This window comes from Gekko japonicus, unplaced genomic scaffold (assembly GCF_001447785.1).
Source record: "Gekko japonicus isolate JY-2015 unplaced genomic scaffold, Gekko_japonicus_V1.1 scaffold6068, whole genome shotgun sequence".
Taxonomy (NCBI): Eukaryota; Metazoa; Chordata; class Lepidosauria; order Squamata; family Gekkonidae; genus Gekko; species Gekko japonicus.
The window spans coordinates 6,213-17,498 of record NW_015164824.1 but is presented as its reverse complement, the minus strand read 5'-3'; the positions used below and the strand labels follow the sequence as shown (position 1 = coordinate 17,498).

Genomic DNA, 11,286 nt, shown 5'->3' with positions numbered 1-11,286 from the left:
CCCTGACATCACAGGAAGTGTGTCAGAAGGCAACACCCACTGCTCAGGCTCCACTGGACTCTTTTGGATTGCTAGCTATTGGGGGGGGGAACGTGCAGATCTGTCCTCACAGAGGAGGGAGAGCTTGGGCCTGAATAAAACTTGGTCTTAAAGGTGCCACTGGACTGTTTGGACTGGGGGGCGAGGGAGGCTCTGCAACTTACCTGGCTGCTTCTTGCTCTGACTGAGGGCTGCTGGGAGCAGGGGGTGGGGCTTGTTGCATGTGCCCAGCCCCCTGGGCTCTTTACTGCCGGAGCTCCGCTCCTGTGCGCTCCTGCAGGAAATGGCTTGTCAAACTCCAGGAAGGGGCTGGAGATATCCCAGAACTACAACTGATCTCAAGACGACAGAGATCAGTTCCCCTGAAGAAAATGCTTGCTTTGGAGGGCGGTCCGTATGGCATTATAACCCACTGAGGCCCCTCCCCTCCCCAGGCTCCACCCCCAAATCTCCAGGAATTTCCCAACCAGGAGCTGGCAACTCTAGCACCAATGGGATTCAACTCAGTCTATTGGTGCAATGAAATGTTAAATATGTTTGGGCCTTTACTTGTAGATCCTGCTTGGTCACTGTAAGGTGCGGGTGTCTCAAACCTGCGATTCAAGCAGTCGGATGCACCACTGGGGCAGCTTGTGGGAGGAGAAGCTGCAAGCTAGTGCTTTGCTGTGCTGCAGCAGCCCAAGAGCCTACCCAGCGGTTCGAAAGCGACTTAATTGCAAGTAGATAAATGGGTACCCTGCAAGCTAGTGCTTTGCTGTGCTGCAGCAGCCCAAGAGCAGAGGGTGGTATTGCAGCTACTGGCTCAGTACACGTGAGGCAGCACAGGAGCCAACGGGGATCCACCAGGTCCTAGAAAGCTGCAAGTTCCGGTCTATCTCCTTGGCCCAAGCAACTTACCGCTTGGCCATAACAGGCAAGGACGCCTCTCCCTGCTTGCCACCACAGGCCCATCAACTCGGAGTTACTTCTGCAGCTAGCTGTGGGGGGTTACATAAGGAAGCCACCTACCCTCTGGAGCCTTCGCTTACTGGACCCAGGGGTAATTTCCTGCGGGAGCGCACAGGAGTGGAGCTCTGGCAGTAAGGAGCCCAGAGGGCGGGCACATGCAACAAGCCCCACCCCCTGATCCCAACAGCCCTCAGTCGGGCCACGAGGAGCAAGAAGCAGCCAGGTAAGTTACAGAGTGCCCCCCCCCGGCCCACCTTCAGGTACAAGCTCTCCCTCCTCTGTGAGGACAGATCTGCACGTTCTCCCCCCCCAATAGCTAGCAATCCAAAACAGTCCAGTGGAGCCTGAGCTTCTGATCGTCTTGAGATCGGTTGTAATTCTGGGATATCTCCAGGCCCCTCCTGGAGTTTGGCAACCAGGGGCCATTTCCTGCAGGCACGCACAGGAGTGGAGCTCCGGCAGTAAAGAGCCCAGGGGGCTGGGCACAGGCAACAAGCCCCACCCCCTGCTCCCAGCAGCCCTCAGTCAGAGCAAGAAGCAGCCAGGTAAGTTGCAGAGCCCCCCCCTCCGGCCCCCCAGTCCAAAACAGTCCAGTGGCCCCTTTAAGACCAAGTTTTATTCAGGCCCAAGCTCTCCATCCTCTGTGAGGACAGATCTGCACGTCCCGTTCCCCCCCCATAGCTAGCAATCCAAAACAGTCCAGTGGAGCCTGAGCGGTGGGTGTTGCCTTCTGACACACTTCTGGTGATGTCAGGGTGTGTGGCATATGCAAATAAGTCATGCTAATAAGTTATGCTAATGAGCTCCGGCACCTCTTTTTCTACGAAATGACCCCTGACTGGACCAGTGGGAGAAATGTCCAAGGAAGAAATGTCGTCCAAGTGAAAACCCAGATCTGGCATCAGCATGTTGGATGATGCTCTAGGACTCCCCAAAATACCACGGAGTTTTTGGGGATCCCCAGAGCATTGCCCAATGCGCTGACATCACATCCGGGCTTCTACCCAAGCGTCAGCTGACGCCAGTCCAATGATCTCTTTTTAAAACATTATTATTACAATCTGACTAGTTCGCCTTGGGGAGAATCCTGTCTTCTATATCAAGAAGACCAAGGAATACACCATAAGAGCCAGGGGGAAGAAAGTGGAAAGAGTTTCAGTACAAGAGCTATGGAAAGTCTGGGGGTACAGGGAGTAAAAAAAAAATCTAAGTAAAACATCTTATGTTATAATCTGCGTTGAAAAGATCCTATAAGGAAAGCATGAAACATTCCAGGGTTGAAAAAGCAGCTCGAAAATACACCTTGTTGAGATAGTGTTAGCATTTGCAAAGGTGGGGAGGGGCTTGTCCACAGCAGTCGCTATTGGCTTAAGGCAGGGATGTCGAACTCATTTCTTATGAGGGCCGGATCTGACATAAATGAGACCTTGTTGGGCCCTTGGGCCACGTGTGTCATAAAATGTAATGCCAGGTAGCGGAGATATAAACTTTATAAAGGACACAAACAAAAAGGTGGGGTTTTTTACTTAACATAAAAAAATGTTTAAAACATTACCACTCTTGCAATATTTTGTTTATTTAACAGTGTCTGAATTATTGCTCTGGATTATTGCATCAAAATGTCTGTGCTGTTGCAAACTTGAGTATGCTGTTCAGGTGTGTATCTGTAAGCTGCAAACCTACAATGACGCAGCAGCAGCAGAACTGGAAGAAGAAGCAGAAGACAGCCAGTTCCACGGTGGCCTGATAGAAGACCTCCAGGGGCCTGATCCGGCCCCCGGGCCACATGTTTAACACCCCTGGCTTAAGGAAAGCTACTTCTGCAGAAACAAGACTTTGCTCCCCGCCCACCCAGACTGGTCTTCTAAAAACCCAACAAATCAATCCCTCCTTGAAGGGAGTTCTGTTCAGACCAGATGAGACGATGTGGAAGGCTTGAGGGGCTTCCTACCTGTCTCCAGGCAGACCTTTAATTCCTTTTTTCTGCCCTAATGCTAGAACGGTACTGGATCAGATTAGAAGAATAACACTTAAAAAACAAGGTTATGTATTTATTTAAAATACTTAGTTCCCACCTGTCTATATAAACGTCATCAAAATGTCTGTGCTGTTGCAAACTTGAGTATGCTGTTCAGGTGTGTATCTGTAAGCTGCAAACCTACAATGACGCAGCAGCAGCAGAACTGGAAGAAGAAGCAGAAGACAGCCAGTTCCACTGCGGGCCTGATAAAAGCTCTCCAGGGGCCTGATGCGGCCCCCGGGCCGCATGTTTGACACCCCTGGCTTAAGGAAAGCTACTCCTGCAGAAACAAGACTTTGCTCCCCACCCACCCAGACTGGTCCTCTAAAAACCCAACAAATCAATCCCTCCTTGAAGGGAGTTCTGTTCAGACCAGATGAGACGATGTGGAAGGCTTGAGGGGCTTCCTACCTGTCTCCAGGCAGACCTTTAATTCCTTTTTTCTGCCCTAATGCTAGAACGGTACTGGATCAGATTAGAAGAATAACACTTAAAAAACAAGGTTATGTATTTATTTAAAATACTTAGCTCCCACCTGTCTATATAAACGTATCTGAGGCAGCTTTAAGCAATACAATGAAGCATCAAATAAAAAGTGAAAACAGCAAGAGATAAAACAGCCACACTGAAATGTATATGACTTTCAATATCCGAAAAACTCCATTAAAAGAGCCTCTAGGCCCACAGCCTAAAAGCAGCGCCAACAGAATGGGACAGCTAAAAATAACTAAAATAATGACAGGAGGCCAGAAAGGCTTGTGGGACTTGGTCCCAGGTGCCCCTGTGGGAAGGGACTTCCAAAGCCAAGGTGCCACCATGGAAAAGCCCCTGTCTTGGGGGTTCACCCAGACAGCTTCAAAATGTGGGAGCACGCAGAGCTGCTGATCTCAGAAAGGACACAGGTTCACACGTTCTACCTAAATTTGGAGGCAACTGACATTTCCTCCTGTTATAACTTTATGTTACTGCGGAGGAGGGGGGGTCCTGTACTCTGCAAAATGCTGCAAACAGACCAAGAACCAGAGAGCGAACCAGAGAGCGCCCAAAGATGCATTCAAGATTTCCAGGGAGATTTTGCTTGAATTGCAATGCTGTAGCTTAATCTGCTTTGGAAACAGCTCAAGATGGGTAATCTACTAATTGTTTTGTATTGTTGTTGTAAGTTAAGGAACTTGAGGCTTTGATCCATAAATCAGAATTCAAAACAACAAAAAGATGGGTAGCCGTGTTAGTCTGTCTGCAGCAGTAGAAAAGAGCAAGACTACAGTAGCCCCTTAAAGGATTTGTGGCAGTGAAGGAGCTTTCGTGAGTCACGGCTCACTTCTTCAGATAACAGCTAGAACGTGGGTCCATCGGTCCGTTCTAGTTGTATCTGAAGAAGTGAGCAGTGACTCACGAAAGCTCCTCCCCTGCCACAAATTTTGTTAGTCTTTAAGAGGCTACTGGACTCTTTAAGGGGCTACTGCTGCTTTGAAAAGTTCCTTTCTGAAAATACTTTTCTGTGTAGGAAGAGAAAGTCAGGCAACGATTTGAGAAGCAGGAGCTCCAAGCCCAACTTTGGGGACGTTGAACTCTTGTGTGCAGTTCTTTGGTGGCAAGCTGTATCCACGTGCAAAGCTTCTTAAGAATACAGTGGATTTGAATTTTAAACCATATATTTGTTTTTGGCTACAGATGGGTTTCCTTTACACATTCTAGGACCAATCTAGTCATAGTTCAGCGAGACATCTCAAGCTTTGTACATGAAAAGTTTCTGGTTCCAGTCCTGGCATCTCCAAAATAAATAAATAAATAAATAAAAACACAAAAACAAAGATAGCACATGCTGGGCCCCATTCCTCCTGCCTGGGGGCCCAGTGTGGTATCCTGGTCCAAGTTTCAGATCTCTGAACTCAAATCCCCTTTCCGTCATAAAGCTCACTGGGTGACCTTAAATTCAGGTGGGGCAGCCGTGTTGGTCTGTAGCAACAGACTCAATTGAGTCCGGTGGCATCTTGAAGACCAACAAAGTTTAATTCTGGGTCTAAGCTTTCATGTGCAAGCACACTTCCTCAGATACACTGAAACAGTTTCCCTCAAGCCTTACATATAGGGAGAGAGAAGGGTGGGGAGGTCAGTTGCAAGGAAGGGCTAGTTAGAGTCGAGATCCATAAGTAACTGGGCGATAGGTATAGCTCAGGTTGGATCAAAGCCGTTGCTCAGACCTGAGAATTGTCTGTCAGCCTAGCCTACCTAGGGTGCTGTTGTAAGGATAAAGCCGGAAAGGAGAGAGATGCATACCCTAAGTTCCATGGAGGAAGAGAAGGATAAAATATAGATCGAGAGATTCGGAGAAGCCTTACTAGAGCTGGGACCTGGAGCTTTCCTGGAATCACAACAGATCTCCAGAGATCAGTTCCCCGGAGGGGGGTGGGGGGAGAAATGACTGCTTTGGAGAGTGGTTTCCACGACATTATGCCCCCACTAAAGCCCCTCCCCAAACCCCGCCCTCACAGCCTCCACCCCCAAACCTCACTCCAGGAATTTCCGAACTCGGAACTGGCAACCCTGTCAGGCAACTGTGGATAACACCGCCCTATACAGACCAGCAGCTTCATTCAGGCTGAGTGCCTTTCACTTTCTCCTTTCGCCCAAAGACTTGTTGGCACTGCTGCGGCTGCCTCTGTCCAAAGACGCCCGTGCCAGGCCTGAGTAAAGTGCCTATCTGGCCAATCCCTTTTGGGCCCACTTGCTAGCCTAGTGCACAAGGCCGGGACAAGCTCGCTGCGAGCCCACTACAAAGCTGCACACCCTCACTAGACACGGATATAGAATTGCATTCAAACAGATTGATAGGGGGGGGGGAGTGTGGAAATCACCCTCTGTGTTTTGGGGGTGGCTGGGCAAGTTAATACAAACCAGTGGACAGAGAAGGGAGGCCGAACAGAAACTCCAAATTGCAGCATCAGTTTTGGAAAGAGAGAGCTTTGTCATTCTGCCTTGTGCCTCCACAAACTGCCACAAACGTGGACCTTTAGAACAAACAGCTGGCAACAGACCAATGCGCCTTCCTTTGACGGGAGAGGCCGCCCAGCTATTTTAAGCCACAATCCTTCATGCGATTATGTAGAAGCAAATTGAAATTTGCTCTTTCGACCTCCAAAGAAACGATCGAGCTATTTAAGGAGGAAATCTGGTCTACATCAAAGTTAAATCCCAAAATTCAGGATTCCTTCAGTTCTCTGCGTGCGGGCCTTCTCAATTTAACTTGCAACAGAGCTAGGTCGGTTGGTCTCAGTTGCACCCTGCTGCATTTTCAGCAGTTGCCTTATAGCAGCTTCGCAGCACGGTGCATCAACCAAGGCAGACTGCCGCCGGTTTCGGCCAGTTCCGCTACAAGCCCCTGCAGAGCTGGGAAAAGTACAGAGGAGGACCACCAAGATGAGGAGGGGGTTGCAGCATCTTCCCTATGAGGAAAGACGGAAGAGTCTGGGACTTTTCAGTTTAGACGAGAGACGACTAAGAGGGGACATGATGGAGGTTTCTAAAATTATGCATGGAGTGGAGAGAATTGACAAAGAGGATTTTTTTCTCCCTCTCCCAAAAGACTAGAACTCGAGGGCATCCGAATGAAGATGACAGGCAGTAGGTTCAGGACAGACAAAAGGAAATACTACTTTACACAGAGAGTGATTAAAATGTGGAATTCATTGGCAGACGATGTACTGATGGCCACAGGAATAAATAGCTTTAAAAGGGGATTAGATAGATTCATGAAGTCTAAACATGGCACCTAGCCATGGTGGCTGAGGGAAACCTCCACATTCAGAGGCACTAAACCTCTGAATCCCAGAGCCAGGAGGCAACGTCAGGGGAAGGCCTTGGCCTGTATGCCCTGTTGTTGGCCCTCCAGAGGAACTGGCTGTCCACCATGTGAGACAGGAGGCTGGCCTAGATGGACCACTGGTCTGATCCAGTGGGGCTCTTCTGATGTTCTTATGAAGGCCTCGGTCTCTAAGCCCTGTTGTTGGCCCTCCAGAGGAACTGGTTGGCCACTGCGTGAAACAGGATGACGGGCTAGAGGGAACATTGGTCTGATCCAGGAGGGCTCTTCTGATGTTCGTATGCCATACTCATGCATGGCCCTGGGTGTTCATAAGCACTTCATTTCCTTGATGCTTTTGCCTGCATCTGAAAGCTAGTTTCTTTTGTAAGTATTTTATAGTTCAGCCCAAGATAATCCACCACTGTGCTGTTTCCACAAAACAACAGGTTCCTACATGCATATTCATCACTGGATGGCTGACTGCAGCCCCACATGGAGATGCCAAATTTACAACCAGCCTCTGCAGCTATGCCTTTATAACAGCAGCTGCATTAGGAGCAACCAGCAGGTGATATAATGGTTTGCCTCCATGAAATGCAGGTCAAACCACTGACAGAAGCACAGCTACAGAGGCTGGTTGAAAAGTTGGCAACCCTAATATCTAGAGAAGGCTGGCAGGTGTGAATAAGCTGTCACTCCACTAACCTCAGCTTTCAAGGTCCCCGCCCCCCCAGAACAGGTAGTTGACCCATTCAGCTGTGAAATCACTGAGCGGCAGATAAGTGATTGCAAAAATCAAGAGTTGGCAGATAGTAAATATTTGTAAGAACAGGGCCTTAATCAAATGCCCCTTCTATGCCAATGCCAGTCATTCTTTTGCATTTACACACACATATAATTGCTATTACTCATTTATACAGAATATAACATGCTTTTCTAAAAAATAACTCCGTGAGATGGGTCAGTGTGGTTTTAATTTCTTTAAAGAAAATAAAACTGTACATAAGGCCAATGGCTTGAAAGAGGCAGCAGTTAAGCTGCTGAGCTTGGATGAGGGAGATCCGGGTTCAAATCCCCACTCAGGCCATGAAGCTCACTGCTCACAAGTTTTGGGGATCATTCTCAGGGCAGCAGGCTGAAATATCTGGGCTGCCAGCTTACCCCCCACACTGGATGGCTTTTCTTGCAAGACTTGTAGGCGTACTTGCTTGTAATCGCTATTGCATGCATCCATTGGAAATGGGAAGCAATCATTTGGCATGAAACAACTGGGAGTAGTCCATCCTTTCAATCTCATCCATATGACTGGGATGTCACATGTTCACAGATATCACATCATACAATTTGGAATGGTGCAGGGAAGGGCTGCCACTGGCTCAACTACACAGTGCAACAGGACCAGGGTCTTTCCCATGAGCCTCGGGGTTTGAGATGCTGAAGACCTGGCAGCCCTATCTCTGGGTTATCTTGGGCCACTCCTCCTCTCTCAGCCTAACCTACTTCACAGGGGGGTTATAAGAGGGGAAACAAGGATCATGAGCTCCTTCAAGGAATGATGGAATTAAAACATGAAAAATGAGTGAATGGTGTGTAATCTGAATCCAGATTTTCCTAGTTTTGGTATGTTTATAACATGCCCTTTCTCCGGGGAGCTCAAGGCAGTGTGCACTGGTCTCCTTTCCTCCTCCATTTTATTTTCACCACGACCATGTAAGGTAGGCTAGGTTGAGCAAGAATGACTGGTTCCTTCTCTCATGGCTGTTGAACTTCATGGCAAACAGGGATTTGAACCCAGGTCTTCCTAGTTCAAATCTCATCCCTCATATGAACTCAGCAACTGATCTTAAATAAACTGTTGCCTTTCAGCCACACCTCCACCTCTACAATATGGGGTAATAATACTGCTCTACCTTACAGAACTGTTCTAAGGACTAATTATTCAATCTTCTTTATCCCACCTTTTCTCTAAGGACCTGAGTGTAGCATATATGATCATTGCCCCCATTTGACGCTCACAACAACCCTGTGAGGTGGGTAAGGTTGAGACAGAGTGGCCCAAGGTCACATGTTGAGCCTCAGGGAAGAGTAGGGATTTGACCTTAGAACTCTGTTCTAACCATCACACCAGTATTGAGATAATGTATATGAAGTACTTTGAATGCATGAAAGCACTATATCAAATTATTGTAAAGTCATTGTTGACTGGCAAATTACAAAATACATTCTTTGCACTGAGAAAGTCCAAGACTCAACAGCCGATATCTGTTTAAATGTTCTCTAGCTGTAGGACTGGAGAACACCTCTGCCTAATGAGAGTTCCTGCCAGCCACAGTATAGTGAGCATGATGAACTGTTGCACAATCCTATGCAAATTTTCGCAGAAGTAAGTACCACTGAGTTGAAGAGGAATTATTCCATGCAAGTCCTAAAATATGCAATCCTATACATCCCTGTGGGCTACATATGTCCTAGCTCAATAAAAAGGCAGGTGTTTTAAAGAACTGCCACTGCCTCTTGTAGCATCAACATCTAGCGGAGTGAGGATTTCAGCTCAGACTTCACCAAGCCTAGTCTGACAGTGCACTTCATTTAAGTATATTCGCTACATGCAAAATGATCCATCCCTTCAGCCATTCCATCACTATGGCCAACTCTGAAACAACTTTTAAAACTTCTTTTGGCAAAGGGACCACAGCCCCTCTGCTAATGTCTCACTGGAAATTTTTTGCTTTGCTCCGTTCATAACGGGCTCCTGGGGTCATGAAGGCTCCGATTCCACCTGCCAATCCACACCTCCCAGGTGTCTCTGAGCACCTCCTTCTGTGCTTCCTGTTTCAGACCCAGCCTAACGATCAGACTTGTAAAAGGAGCTTTGTACAAAATCCTGTCTCTCCACACACACACTTTGCAATGTTTATTTGCTTTTTAATGAACTGCATTCCACGGCTTCTGAAAACAGCATGCAGAATGTTTAGCGGTGGCTCAAGCTGCCTCAAGAGAATGACTGGAAAGATGGGATACAAACATCTTAAATAAATCAAGTGAACAGGTATCAGAGAAAGGAATTTGTCAGGACAGTCCTTCCTGGGGAGATTGATTTACAGCTGCTTGAGCTGGATCTCTCACAACCCACTCGGCTGCAACCAATGCTCCCTCTAAGCTGTGGAGTCTTGTGAGCAAAAATTCTACTTTGTGAGCTACTGGCATTAAAGTTGTGAGCGAGCTATCTGGCTGCTGCATGAATTAGTTTGCTTAGGAGCCATCCTTCCTGAGCTAAGACAGAAATGTGTGAGCTGGAGGTTGAAAAACTGTGAGCTAGCTCACACTAACTCAGCTTAGAGGGAACACTGGCTGCAACTAGTAGATCTCACATCCCACTTGCAGCAGGTGGAATCCCAGAGATCAGGCTACCAGCACGCACTTGCAAGGGGTACCAAGCCTGGGATACCTCCTGACAAACGGACGGATTTCAGAGTGTGGCAGGAGACACCCTCCCCCCTCAGCAGGTCGCTCAGCCTGCTTAGATCAGTCCCAGCACCCTTGCAACAAATGGATTCCAAGAGCCCCGGGGGGGGGGGGCGGTCAGTGCCCTCCCGTCGCAACAGGTGAATCCCCGTGTTGAGGTTCCAGAGCACATTTTCGGCCGATTCCAAGGCGGTCGTGTTGGCGGGGACGGTCAATGCACCTTTGCAAGGGGCGGGTCCCAGGACTGAGGTATCAATCACCCCCCCCCCCCCCCCCCCGAAGAGCGCAGCAGGGTGGATCTTGCTGGATTCCAGCTCGCAGCAACGATCGCTTGCCTTCCCGCACACCACAGATGCCGTGTCGGTTCCCTCCGTCCCCCGCATCAGTCACTCACCTGGCTGCCCTGCTCCCTGGCCGAGAAGGAAAGTGTCCGGGTTGGACTTGGTTCCGGTTCCGGGAGGAGAGGGGGAGTCCCTAGTTTCCACCGGGGTCCGCTCCCCCCTTCGCTCTCGCTCTCTCTCCCTCTCACAGCGGCATCGGCGGCACCAGCATCGGCAGCCGCTGTCAACAAATCAAGACGTCATTTCCGGCAGCCGGCCTCCCTGCGAGACTCACGGAACCAGAGGCGTCCTCCGTTCCCCCGGGAAACAAGGGCTGCGACGCGAGAGTTCCGGGGTCTGGGCAAGCCTCTTCCTCCCCTCGCCCGCCCCAGCAGCAGTGGTGGTGACGCTCCTGCTCACCCCCGGGGAGAGGAAAGAAGGAAAGCGAATAAATATGACGCAGATCTCTTCAGTACCTCAGATGGGCTACTTTGTATTTTACAAAAAAAAAGAAGACAAAAATGCTTTAGGCCCTGGTTTCAAAGCAGTTAGGAGGAATTCTTTTAAAAAGGTAACGCTAAAGTGCAGGCAAATGGCTAATCATGTTTAAACTTCCCATATATCAGAGACTGCGGTGGCTCAAGTGGTTAAGACGCTGAACTGCAGGCTGTGGAAGGTCGGTAGTTCAG

At 48.8% G+C, this 11,286-nt stretch overlaps 1 protein-coding gene across 1 annotated transcript in view; it reads right to left on the bottom strand.

Annotated features, from left to right (window-relative positions):
• LOC107109183 (protein zer-1 homolog) overlaps positions 1–10,794 on the bottom strand; it is a 26,588-nt gene extending 15,794 nt beyond the window's left edge. Inside the window, exon 1 of the mRNA XM_015409750.1 lies at positions 10,672–10,794. The gene's annotated coding sequence lies outside the window, so the exon portion shown is untranslated. The remainder of the gene's footprint in view (positions 1–10,671) is intronic.
• Between the last annotated feature and the right edge of the window lie 492 nt (positions 10,795–11,286).